Source organism: Triticum dicoccoides, chromosome 4A, assembly GCF_002162155.2.
Source record: "Triticum dicoccoides isolate Atlit2015 ecotype Zavitan chromosome 4A, WEW_v2.0, whole genome shotgun sequence".
Lineage (NCBI taxonomy): Eukaryota > Viridiplantae > Streptophyta > Magnoliopsida > Poales > Poaceae > Triticum > Triticum dicoccoides.
Genome location: NC_041386.1, coordinates 267,376,628 through 267,390,749, shown reverse-complemented (window position 1 = coordinate 267,390,749; position 14,122 = coordinate 267,376,628).

The following is a 14,122-nucleotide window of genomic DNA, read 5'->3' as shown; positions in this document are numbered from 1 at the left end:
GAAGATGCGGCAGTCGAAGCCCAAGCAGAGAGGAGTACGAGGGTTCACTGGTTTGGCTGTGGTGTGAGGCCGCCGTCGCCACAGGGCCTGGCCAGCGGTGGGAGTAGTAGGGGGCGGTGAGGCCTCCGTGGAAGCATAGCTGGCCACGGGAGGCAGGAGCAGGCGGCACGACCGACGCTGCTCTGGGCGGTTGGAGCAAGAAGACCAGAGGTTGAAGAATCGTTCATATTGACTAAGTTGATAAAGCCCTCCGTCCCCGTCAACTTAGTAGGCCCACAAGTCAGCCTCCCACTATGCTGGTCCCAACTAGCAGGGGGAGTATTCATTTTTTGTGCGCAATAAGGAGGCACTTCCTTGCGTGCGAAGATATAGCTAGTGGGTCCGAGCTGTCAGCAGGGGGAATGTATTTTTTGCGAAATACAGAGGCCCTTCCGGTGGGTCCCAGATGTCAGGTGGAGGAATCATTATTTTGCGCCTAATAAGGAGGCATTTCCTTGTGTGCGGCCATGGACCTAGCTATTAGCCTCTCCACATATAGTCCACTTCCGATGGATGTCGTTCGTTGACCACGTTGACCACACTGCACCGAGAGCAGTAGGGTGGTGGACGACGGCGAGGCCTATGAAGGGAACGACATGGAGCCGGGGAAGACATGGCAGTGGCTGCCCACACGGTGGGGAGTACGAGGGTTGACTGGTTCGGCTGCCGTCGCCGGAGAATAACAGCAGGTGTAGGTGAGTAGAGGGATGGCTAGGCCAGTGATGGAAGTACGGTGGGGCAGTGAGGCCTGCACGGTAGCACAGCTGGCCGCGGGAGGAGGGAGCAGGCAGTCCCGATGGCGCTTCTTTGAGCGGCTGGAGCAGGAAGAGCAGAGACTGAAGAAGCACGACGGCCGTTGGATGGACATCCAATAGTCACTGCTTGTGCGTCAACCTTGTTTAGGAAAGCCTCAAATCTGTGGGAAATAGCATACAACCCATCTGCCATTATTTTTAATAATTTACAGCCCATTTGCTAATTCTTAAGATTTTTTTGGATCCCATATTCTTTTTGTTAGCATTACAGCCCATATTGTGTCAACGGTTAAAAAATTATACGAAATTTTGCATATTTTGGTGCAGTCTGAACTGTTTTTAATCCCTAAATTACTAGTCACATTGAAATTGATTTTAAAAATAAATGTATATTAATATAAAATCCAACAAATTGTCCACGCATAAAAATCAATGCAATTTAAAATCTCGAAATGAAAAAAACAAATTTGAAACTAATTGCCGGTTTGATGTGCTTTAAAAATGTATAGCCCATTTCTCATTACTGATAGGCCATTTTCTCGGCCAGCCGAATGAAGCTCTCCTCTTCTTGAAAGTTTGCAGCCCAACAGGCCTGGCAAAGGGACTTACTTGACAAATCACAAAAAAACTGGGCTAGCCATTTTCAGAAAGAACAAAAAAACTACTGGGCTGATCTGTGGTAAACATAAAAGAAAAGGTTGTCTAGACAGGCCAGAGTGCCTTGCACAACCCAGTTGACACCCTTCTTCCGTCTCAAAAACAAATTAGATAAATGCCACTCCAATTATGGCAATTCATAAAAATACCACTGCAATTTTCAAACTTTGAAAAATTCCACTGCAATTTTTGCAAACTTTGAAAAACGCCACTGCAATTTGCAAACTTTGAAAAACGCCACTCCAGACTTCGAAAAATGCCACTGGAAATGGCATGAAATGGCATTTTTCAAAGTTTGGAAATTGCCGTGGCATTTCTCGAAATCACCAGATTTGGAGTGGCATTTATCAAATTAACCCAAAACAAAAATAACTGGGTGAGTTGCTGGGTCCTTGGTGTCAGCCGCTCGTTGTGCAATTCTCTCGTTTATTGACTTACGTTGACAATGGCATGGGACCCATATGTCAGAAATCCATTAGGAGGAGCCATTTTTAATGGCTTGAAATAAGGAGGCACTTGCTTGCGTACTGCCATGACCTTGATGGGTCCCCGCTGTCATCCTCTCCATGTACAATCATCTCCTGATTGTGTACGCGTCAACCTGGTAGGCCCACAAGTTAGCCTCTAAACCCGTGGTACACAAATACAGCCCATTAAAAAAATAATAGCCCATTCATAGGTTCAAATGGAAAGTTCAACATTCAGAGCAAAGTAACAGGTCTGATCCAGATATAGAGTACTGAACTTCCACGTTGACAACCATCATAGCCAAGTTAACTCTCTCCACTAATACTCTAGTAGTGTACAAGTACTAACTTACTCTTAGCTAACTAGACGATGTCGGCCGCCATCTGCGGTCCACGCTAAACGCCGGCACCGCCATCCTCCGCCTCACCTCGGACTTGCCAGAGGTGCGATAGGGCGTGTTGCTCACGCGCGTTGGCCCTTTCCATGCCGGCGTGGTCCACTGAAGCTTCGGCTTCTAAGCGGGAAACCCACTTGACGAGCTTGTAGTAAAATTCGGTGTCACGAACTCATGCGTGCCCGATAGCCTCCAGGGCTAGTTGCCAGGCGCCGGCCTCCATGTAGTCGGCCCAGCTGTGGGCGCTCTGCTCGCGACTCAGAGCGTCGATGCACTATTGCTCCATGTCCTGCTGGTGATGCAAATCGGTGATACACTGCTCCTCCGCAAGGCGGTCACGCTCCAACAACTCCTCATACTCTGCATTGCCATCTAAAGAGCAATAGAACACCACCTCCCTCTGTCTTCCTTCCGGTGAAAAACCGAACACTAGTCCCTGCGGTGACCGCCTCCGGCGTTGCCTCTCGCGGACGGGCGGGGGCATGGCGGACGTGGTGAGAGCGAGGATAAGTGGCGAGCGACGTCAGGCCGGTGGGGGCTTATGAGGATAGGGCGAGTTGGGTGATGGTGCCACCGGAGAAGCCCGGGAAACAGTAATTATAGGCGGAAGGTAGGCGAACCCGCATGTCCCGGGAAATGCAACGGTCATCACGGTCATCTGAATTCAATGCATAAGCAGGCATGGCTTAGTGCGCCAGCTTGCCGTGGAAACTAGAAAAACTAAAATTATGACCATGCCACCCCGTCTCGTCAGTGGTGCGCCCCGTCCATGTTGGGTCGCACGTCGGCATGACGGTCAAATGAGTGCACTCGAATCATCTAGATGACGTACTCCCTCCTTGTCAAAAATGATTGCACCACTCATCATTTACCTTGGTTGGTGAGATTTTTTAATTAATCCCTGCAAACCGGAAAGGAGGTAGTACGTGCGTGATCCACTATTTATTCGTGTAGGATCGAGTAGGTCATTTTTTGAATTGAGCCATGCAAACTGGAAAGGAGGTAGTACGTGCGTGATCCGCTATTTATCCGTGTAGGATCGAGTAGGTCGGATAGTGTACGTGTAGGATCGAGTAGGTCGGATGGTGTACGTGTAGGATCACATTAGCTGATGAACGCTCACTGGGAGATAAGGCATTTGCGAATGTTTTTGCTGGCAGTTTCTTCAGATTCGCATGTCATTTTCTTCAGAGCAGCTTGTCGGTTTCTTCATAGGTAGGCATTTTTATTCAAAAAACTGCCACTTTAGATCTTGCATCACAACTAAAACTGCCAGGAGTGTGTTAGTGATCGATCAGTAACATGTAAACACTGAGCGAACATAAATAAGGAACCGTTAGTAACTTGTAAACATTGAGAACACAGAAATAAGGATCATGTTGTGCATAGCAGTAAGAGTCGATCCGTTCGTAATGTTCACATGAGACACATAGGCCTGGCATTGTAATATGTTCACATTAGTAGCCCAAATTCAAAACCAACTAGTACGATTCCCGTACATAACATCGACATGTTAATGCATCTCAATGATTCACAGATCATATACAAATATGTAGCTCCAAAAGCAAAGATCTAGAAAAAACATATGTTCTTCCTACTAACAAGGATGCTTCTCTTGGCAAACATTCAGTACAGAATGAAAGACAAATTTGTTTGTGAAGACTACAATTCGTCTTGCAAACGTAAGTGGTTTCACCAACAGCTGGAACCATGAGAATGAACCACACATGATGGAGGAACATCCACTGCAATATGATTTGGTCTTCTCTCGATCACACGGCGAGACTATTTTCGGAATACAAACTTTTAACTTAGGCAAAATGATGCCCATTGTATAATTAGACCAAAGCAATGAAGCACCTAGTGTTGGCGAATAAATAGTACAGTACTACTTTTCTGCAGTCCATGAAGTGACTATCCAACCTTTCTGTGTCTGTTTTCAAATGGCACTGCATGTAGTGACTATACTATTCTCTTGTGCAGTTCAAGCAAAATGGAGGTCACTTTTTTTGTTTGCCAAATAGCAACGGGCAGACATCTCTGTCTGCAGAAATATCAAGCTGCTAGTAAACATATACCCCAGCTTGTATTTTTGTTTTAAACACATCCTTCTTCCTAGCATCTGTCATGTTTTGCCCTGGACAATTTGATACAGTCATGTTTTGTCCTGGACAATTTCATACTGAATTGATTTGCTGGTTCAGAGTAGAATATAGCACCTATTCTTCATCAGACCAAGGATATCCATGTTCGCAGTGATGGAAGAGGTGAAATCGATACAACCGAAATTGAGCATCCAATCATTGAATATTGTCCCGCACCTCCAATGTAGGTACAACCTGCCAATAAATTCACATGGAAACCACTAGTATTACTATCTAATGACAGTACAAAAGGAGTAGCAAGATAGTAGAAAACCATGTACCTTTGTAATGAACAGCTCATAGTGCCACCAATTGGATATAAAGGTTTGGAAGAAAACATGCTCCTAATGTTGAACCATTTGGACTTTTGTGCAGTTCCACTAAAATCGAGCATCCCTGTTTGCATAGATATTGAAACTGTGATTACTATAAAAGTGGCACTTGTTGAAGCATAGACTCGCAAATATAAGCATTCCAATTTCTTAATGCGAAAAGGTAGCAAGACTATTACTAACCACTTGTTTGAAGAATAAATAAGGCAACAACAGCTGATGTCAGGAAGGCATATATAGTTCTTTCTGAAAGAATGATCGATTCCTGACCTTTCCTCTTGTTTTAAGCATATTTTGTGCAGTTCAACTAAAATAAAATGCCATCACCGCCTTGACAATTCAGTGACACTGTACAAAAGGAAATGACTTAACATTACATCATGATGTCAGGTATGTAGTCGATAGGCATTAGAGACAAACATACAGACCTCCTCCGATAACATAATGAACATTAATTTTAACAAAGGTGTGACTAGCTTTACCGGGATAATTTGGGTGAACTCTACACCCTCTGTTCCTTAATATAAGACATTTTCGTAGTTCAATTAAAATATCCAAACATCTAGTATTTAGAAAACCAGGTAGTAGTTTTCTTGAGCACATATCTGGGAAAGCTTGCCACACTTTATTTATGTCCATACGCTAATGCAACACCATTCGAATAGTACAAATATACACTAATCTAGTGGCTAGTGCAATAGTAGAGTACTTATTTTATTATAGGGTACAATACAATGGTTTTACTGAACATATTTCAATAAACTCTAGCACTGGAAGATTTCTATAAGAATTAACAATACAAAATGTAAAGGTAACAAGTTTCAGCATTGGTATACTAGCTGTGCATGAGCATTAAACCAAATACAAAAGTCTAAAGGTAACTAGCATTATTAACGAATGACAGTATAAAAAATTGCAAACCATGTACCTTCAAGGTAAATATTATTTCGAACTCGAGGGGGCCTAAGAATTGCTATCCCAATCTTGGTAATTGGTCAAATATGAAAACTTGATATAATGAATCAAGACAACAACCGGAGGACGAGGTGACCACTCTCGACCTTTCCTCTTGACACTGTACAAAAAAATTGACTTATCTCATGAAAGTGAGGTATGTAATCTATTAGCATTAACAGTGCAAAAATCTGAACGTAGTAACAAGATTCATCTTTGGTATACTTGCTATGCAACAGCATTAGAATGCCTTAGCTAAAAAATCTTTAATACATCCACAATCAACAGCTAACCTTGAAATAATCCAGTGACATTAAATGGCATTGCTTAAATTTATCGGTGACATTAGACTGAGTGCGACATTAGTTAAATGTGGCATCACTTTAGCAATAACATTGCTTGATTTGACTGCTGGTGTTATACTAACAGCAAAAAAGTGGCAATAAGAGCATGGGAGGCCAATTCAGATAGTGGGCGCACCAGTACGATGTACCTCCACGGACGCATAGAGTGGTGAGGGAGGTATGGTTGCCCAGAGCAACAAATATCCAGGCAGCATATGTGGATTATGTCCCATTTTTGTTCTCTTTAGCCACCTTTTTCCTATGTGAGAACAACAAACCGATCGACCTGGTCATTCTCTATTGCGTTGTCATGCCTTTCTACCCTTCTTCAACCAAGAGACACGAGAATCGTTCCTTAGCTACTGATTTCCCCTTTTCAACCTAGATGTGGGTTCGATGCCTACTCCCTTGGACAGTATAGTCTCCCTTCCTTTCCTTATTCAACCCAGACATGGATTAGTCTGCATGAAGTATGGTTTCCTTTAATAGTGCAAATTAAGGTTTTCGTCTGTGTGACCAGCAGAGCAGAAGATAGAAAATTGGGAACATGGTGGAGTGGAAAAAGATCCACATGCAGTGATGTGGCACATGGGGCAATAGAACAAGGGTATGGTTCTAAAATAGGTAGCATACCTGAGGGTCGGTGGGAAGTGGCTTCGCTCGTGGTCGTCGTCCTCCATACACACTACGACAACAAGCTTGCGGACGGAGGCCATCCCGCGCGGGCGCTAGGTCTGAGAGGACGGCCTTGTCGTCAGTGTGTGACCTCACTCGCCGACGAGGAGTGCGTCAACGCTGCACATCCTTTTCTTCCCCGATGGATTTGTGACCACCAGTGAGGAGGGAGAGAGAGGCCGTCTTTTTTAGATCTGGAGAGAGGGTGATAGTGTGAGAAGCTAGTGGGCAGCCCTTAGCAAGAAAGCGCTGAAGCTCCAGCCAATATATCTTTTTTATACTACTAGTACTAGAGGTGGAGTAGTGGTAGAGTAGTTTATATTTTCTTTGCATACAGTACCAGTTAGTCATGCTTCAAAACTGAACGGCATGCCATTAAAAAAATGAAGTCGAGATATAATGCGGCACTTCGGGCCAACGCGGCCAGATCACATTCTGCACGGGAAATGACACACCATGTTTCGTTGACATGTGGTCCCGTTCCAACATGTCAGTGAGACGCCGGTGAGTCCTTTTATACAATTTCCGAACGGACGTCTATGTAGGCCGGGGCGCCTCTTCATGTACCGTGGCAACCGTCCACCGCCTCTTTGCCTTCCCCTCTCAATTTGGAACTGCTGTCGCACGCTCTTCCTCCCTCCTCCATTTGCCTTCACCCTTCCTTCTGCCATTGTTCGATTGTCTTCTCCATGGAGGGAATAAGCCAGAAATGACCCCGTTATTCTTGCCCCAATCTGAAAGGAGACGTGGTGGAGGAACTCATTGATCGGTGCGACGTCATCACCTCGGCTAGCATGGTAGGTTCATTCAAGACCATTCTAGACTCAACTAATAACATCATTATAAGGAACCCACGGGTCCAAGAGCGGTTTGATCTTCCCTATCTTCTTCGCTATAAGCATGTTCGCATGGGCGAGGACGACGGAGGCTTCTCCTTGTGCGAGTTGATGCCGCTTCATAACGATACATGCGATTTCAAGATGCCATCGCTTAAGGGTAAGGCTTGGGCTGGCGCAAATGGAGATTGGGTTGTTTATATTGGGTACAATTGCGAGTGGGAACTTGTGAATGTGTACACTCATCAGCGGATTCCACTTCCAAAAATCTCAGAGTGCCCTGAGGTTGAGCACACAGATGATCTACGTACGTTCAAATACGATCATGGTTGCTGTCATCTACAGAAGATAGCAATTTGTCGAGTTCCCAACCACTCTTGGAATTACAAGAACTATGAAGTTGTTGCTATCTTTGACAAGCTTGTTGCCATCGTTACTGATTCCATGGTTCGTCCATGGATATTGCTCAAAAATCAGTTTTGGTACATGGATGAGTAGTGTGATGCAATTCAATACGAGGATCTTGTGTTTGCTGCCACCACTCATGGCACTGTTTTTGCATGGAATCCTCGTAGTTTCGGTACGTTTGTCTTCCACCATAATTATAATTGTTTCATCCACATGCATGCGGGTTAGCAACTTTTCCTTTACTAATTAACCTTCTTGTCTTTCCAAGGTCCTGTGAACATTCCACCACCTATAATTGAAAAAATTTATAACCAAGGGGGAGATGACGATGGTGATGATCACGAGCATGAGGACGAGCAGAACTTATATAGTCATTGGCGCCTACCAACTAATTCCGATGGATCACCTCTTCTTGTCTGTATAAAGTGCAATGAGATTGTTACTACTGAGGGAGCACGTGTTGTCTCCCATGGTTGTCCTCTCCGGACCTATTCCAACACCCGTTGCAGGGTATTAGGGATGGATACTAGTGTGCGAGTGCCAACACCTTCTACCTGGTACAGTATTGATAATCTTGGAGAAAACTCGCTCTTCCTTGGACCAAACTATCCAATGATGGTGAAAGGTGATCCAGCTGCTATTGACACAACATTACTACCATTTATGAGAAGCAATTGTATCTATACCTCGGACATTGCAGTGGTTCCCTACCTGGTCCTGATATATGCTGCTTCAGCCTGGATGACCAGTCATGCGTTGCTCTCGATATTGACAATAGTTGGCCCTTCCCAGATCATCTATGGTTCAAAGAAAGTGTTTCCAACGCCGAGGATTGGTTGAGTTGAAGTTCATTTCATTGCTTGCTATTTGTTGTGTGAGGAAAACTTCAGTATTTACTAGAATGTTTTGTTGGAAATAATCTATAATCCAACATGTATCCTCGTTGTCGTTGTGTGTTGATGACTTGTTGTATGTAATGAATGGTACATTTGCAAATGCATGTCATAGACTCAATTTATGAATGGTTTTCAAGTCACTTCTTGGAGTGTGAGTACAATAGTAGTATAGCCAGCATTCGGTTAGTATATGAAGTTGCCACATCACATAGAGCCAACCTAATATTGGAATATGCTAGCCCTACACCGGCGTGCTGCTTCAAATGGCGGACAAAGTGGGAGGTCGCGTCACCTTGTGTCCAGATCTGAGATGCCATGTGTACCAGATGAATGACTCCAAGTTTGACCACCGTGATGCTAGGTGCGAGCCGAGGAACACTGTTGGAGAGACCTCCCTCATAATTTTCCTACATTGGTCGTTTGATTCATAGGATAGAATGCTATAGGATTTTTTCCTATGTAATCATGTTTTAATTGGCAATCTAGCATCCACTCCAACTTTTGTTTCACTTCCTTTGTTCCTACGAAGAGAGTACTTGCTCTAAATGATGTGCCGCTGCAAGAGCCGCCTATATTAATTAACCATGCTCTAAAAAGGTGGACTAGCTTTCACTATAGTAGTACTGTACTAGGTTAGTAGGTGACATTTTGCTTGGCTCTTCTCCTCTTCCGGAAGTCGAACAATAATGATGGTACTACAGTAGTACTTCTGGCAATCTAACACCAAATGAACTGCTGCACGTCCACTGCTTGTGAGAAAAAGTTTCTCCTCGTGCTACGAGCCACCATGCACTCGTTGGTGGGGGAGAAGGCGTAGTAAGCAAGCTTCTCGTCGTTCTGCGAGTTGATGGGACACATCAAAGTTATTTATTAGTACTCTCTTCAAAAAGGGCCGACCATGTCCATGGCTACCATCTCGTGCTCTGTCATTGAGTGAATGCACTATTGACGTGCCATCAAGGAGAAAAAATATTGCGTAGTACTAGGTGCCATCGAAGTGCTTATGCACTGCATATCTCCATTTTCTTGCATGACACGCCACCTTGATGCTAGATGTCCCGCGTGTCATGGAGGCATATAGTATGATTTTTAAAATGGAGGCATATAGATGTCCTGCGTGTTGGCAAAAGGATGAACAAAGCTCATGTCTTAAACGAAAGAGTGGAAGAACATAGATTCCCGATGACCGAAAAGGAGCAACAAACCTCGCGGTGGAGCGTCTGCACCATGTTTCGTTGACATGTGGTACCGTTCCAACATGTCAGTGAGACGACGGAGAGTCCTTTTGGAAAATTTCCGAACGGACGTGTAGGCTGGGGCGCCTCTTCGTGTACCGTGGAAAACTTGCAACCGTCCACTGACTCTTCGCCTTTCCCTCTCGATTTGGAACTTCTGTCGCACGCTCTTCCTCCCTCCTCCATTTGCCTTCACCCTTCCTTCTGCCATTGTTCGATCGTCTTCTCCATGGAGGGAACAGGCCAGAAACGACCCCGTTATTCTTGCCCCGATCTGAAAGATGACGTGGTGCAGGAACTCATTGATCGGTGCGACATCATCACCTCGGCTAGCATGGCAGGTTCGTTCAAGAGCATTCTCGACTTAGCTAATAACATCATTAAAAGGAACCCAAGTGTCCAGGAGCGGTTTTATCTCATCTATCTTCTTCGTCGTGAGCCTGCTGACTGGCATGGGGATGAGGGAAGCCTCGCCTTGTGCAAGTTGATGCCGCTTGATAATGATACATATGATGTTAAGATGCCATCGCTTGAGGGCAAGGCTTGGGCAGGCGCAAATGGAGATTGGGTTGTTTATATTGGGTACAACTATGAGTGGGAACTTGTGAATGTGTACATTCGTCACCAGGTTCCACTTCCAAAAATCTTAGACTGCCCAGTGGTTGAGGACACCGGTATTCTACGCGTGTACAAATACGATCATGGAGACTGTCTTCTATGGAAGATAGCAATTTGTTGAGTTCCCAACCGCTCTTGGCATTACAAGAACTATGGAGTTGTTGCTATCTTCGACAAGGTTGTTGTCGTCCTTCGTGGTTCGACTGGATGGATATTGCTCAAAAATCAGTTTCTATACACGGATGTGTACTGTGATGCAATTCAATATGAGGGTCTTGTGTTTGCTGCCACTACTTGTGGCACTGTTTTTGCAGGGGATCCTCGTAGTTTCGGTATGTTTATCTTCCGCGGTAATTATAATTGTTTCATCCATATGCATGCGGGTTAGCAAGTTTCCCTTTACTAATTAACCTTCTTCTTATGTTTCCAAGGTCCTGTGAACATTCCACCACCTATACTTGAAAATATTTATAACCAAGGGGGAGATGACGATGGTGATGATCACGAGCATGAGGACGAGGAGGGCCCATATACTCAGTGGCACCTGGCAACTAATTCCGATGGATCACCCCTTCTTGTTTGTATACAGCCCACTACTGATGTTACTACTAAGGAAGCAGGTGTTGTCTCCCATGGTCGCACTCTCTGGACCTATTCCAACACCCGTTGCATGGTATTTTGGATGGATACTAGTGTTCTAGCGCCAACACCATCTCCCTGGTACAGTATTGGTAGTCTTGGAGAAAACTCGCCCTTCCTTGGACAAAACTATCCAATGATGGTGAAAGGCGATCCAAGTGCTGTTGACACAACGTTAGTACCATTTATGAGAAGCAACTGTATCTATACCTTAGAGATTGCGGTGGTTCCCTACCCTGGTCGTGATATAGTAGGCCGCTTCAGCCTGGATGATCAGTCCTGCGTTGGTCTCGAGATTGATAGTATCTGGCCCTTCCAAGAGAATCACTTGTGGTTCAAAGCAAGCGTTTCCAACGCCAAGGATTGGTTGAGTTGAAGTTCATTTCATTGCTTGTTATTTGTTTTGTGATGAAAACTTTAGTATTTATAATGTATCCTTGTTGTCATTGTGGGTTGATGACCTATTGTATGTAATAAAGTGAAATGTCTATGATAAACTTATTAAATTTATGAATGGATGTCAAGTCGATTCTCTGAGTGGGTGCTGCGACGAGGCAAAAAAATATTTCCGGAATACAAAATTGTATGTGCATTGCAACAGGTTATCGGATGAGGCCAATCAACAATAGTACACTACTTGTACTAGCTTCACATGCTGCACAATCTATACGTCTACGTATGTAATACAACAAGTTTTAAACTTGAGACCAGGCACCCACCCTCACAAAGAACACTTTTTAACCTAGCACAGACTCCAGGGAATTTGGCAACAGTGTGAGGTGGGCCATATGTTAATGTGTTGGTTGTACGTAACCAGCACCTCGAATCCTCGATACTACTAGTACTATATAGTAGTAGGGTGGCATGGGCCAGAACAAGCATTCATGTCTAGGAGTACGGCACACGCCACCAGCACGACTTCCATCTGACACCATATTTCTTGGAGTCCGTGCTACAGCTATCTCTTCAACCTCATCGTTTCTCTAACTCAGCCATCGCGCGGCGGGCGAGGTGGGGGTTTGCCGATAGTCGGTTTCCTCAACTGCGATCCCACTTGTAAGGCCAAGTCCAACACACGTCCCCAAACAGACCTCCATTTTGCTCGGATTCTGTCCATTTGGGTAGGGAAATGGGGTCGTGTCCGGGCCATTTCTCGGATGCTGTGTCCGTGCGCCCAAACACGCGGACGCATCCCGGGCGCGTACATTTTTCTTTGAAAACACATATGTTTTTTTCATCTTTGATTTTTGGTACATGGAAATACATCACCAAAATTTGACTAGAAAAGCAATACCAAAGAAAACAAGAACCACAAGAATACATTTTAGAAGATATCCAACTTCCATAGCTGCTCCTATATGTTGGATTAGTGCCTTCTCGATGCATTCATTATTGATCTGCGGAGGCTCGATCTTGCATGCTTCTTTATTATTCGAGTGTAAAGAAGTAGACGTTGCTTCCTCGCATCTAGTCTCATGTCTGGCGTCTATTCTATCAACAAGTGCACTAGTCTCATCTCTAACCTGTATGCTATCTAAAAGTGCTACAACATCTACTAAATTGCGCGTTATCAATATATCGATGTACTCTTCTTCCTAATACCAAAACTTTCATCCATTCTACACAATAAAATTTTAAGTTAGCACAACATGTCTAATCTGAGAGAACAACTGAAGCTAAAGCAGCACATACCCCATCGGTTGAGCACTTGTTAAACACCCATCCGGGATGTTCCGGCATTGTAGACACATGGCGCAAGACCTTCTTTGGGCAGTCGTCGCACGTAAGAAGAGGCAATGGTGCACCGGCGAGCTTTTGGGCCACCACTGAGCCCGGCCGACCGTCATTCATGTATTTGCAGTCGAACCACCGATGGTGTAGATCCGAGCGGCTAGAGGAGGAGCCAGTACCTGCATGCGGCCTTGCGGCCTTGTCAGGGCCTTCCAGCCTGATGCCTGGCCAGTCCATGGCGCGGCGTGGCCTCCCACAACCGGGCGAGCTCAAGCCCGACCGAATCCGCTCCAAATCCGGCCGCCGGGTGCGCAAAACACGTAGCCGTGGTTGAGTAGCTCCGGGGCATCGAGGGAAAGGGGTTGAGAGACCGCGCGTCCGAGCTGAACATGCTGGAATTGGCCTAGCGGTGTGGCGGACCAACCATGTGGGGGTGCCAAGTGGCTTCGCTCATGTGGGGGACGGAAGCCATCCCGCGCAGGCACTAGGTCTGACAGGACGAACTTGTCGTCAGTGTGTGACCTCTGTGGCAACTGTCTGCTCCCCACTAGCCTCTTCATTGACATGTGGTCCCGTTCCCACATGTCAGTGAGACGACGGCTAGTCCTTTTGTACAATTTCCGAACGGATGTCTATGTAGGCCGGGGCGCCTCTTCGTGTACCGTGGCAACCGTCCACCGACTCTTCGTCTTTCCATCTCGATTTGGAACTGTTGTCGCACGCTCTTCCTCCCTCCTCCTTTTGGCTCCACCCTTCCTTCTGCCATTGTCTGATCGTCTTCTCCATGGACGGAACAGACCGGAAACGACCCCGTTATTCTTGCCCCGATCTGAATGACGACGTGGTGGAGGAACTCATTGATTGATGCGACATCATCACCTTGGCTAGCATGGCAGGTTCATTCAAGACCATTCTCGACTCAACTAATTACATCATTACAACGAACACAAGGTTCCAGGAGCGGTTTGATCTCCCCTATCTTCTACACTATGACCCT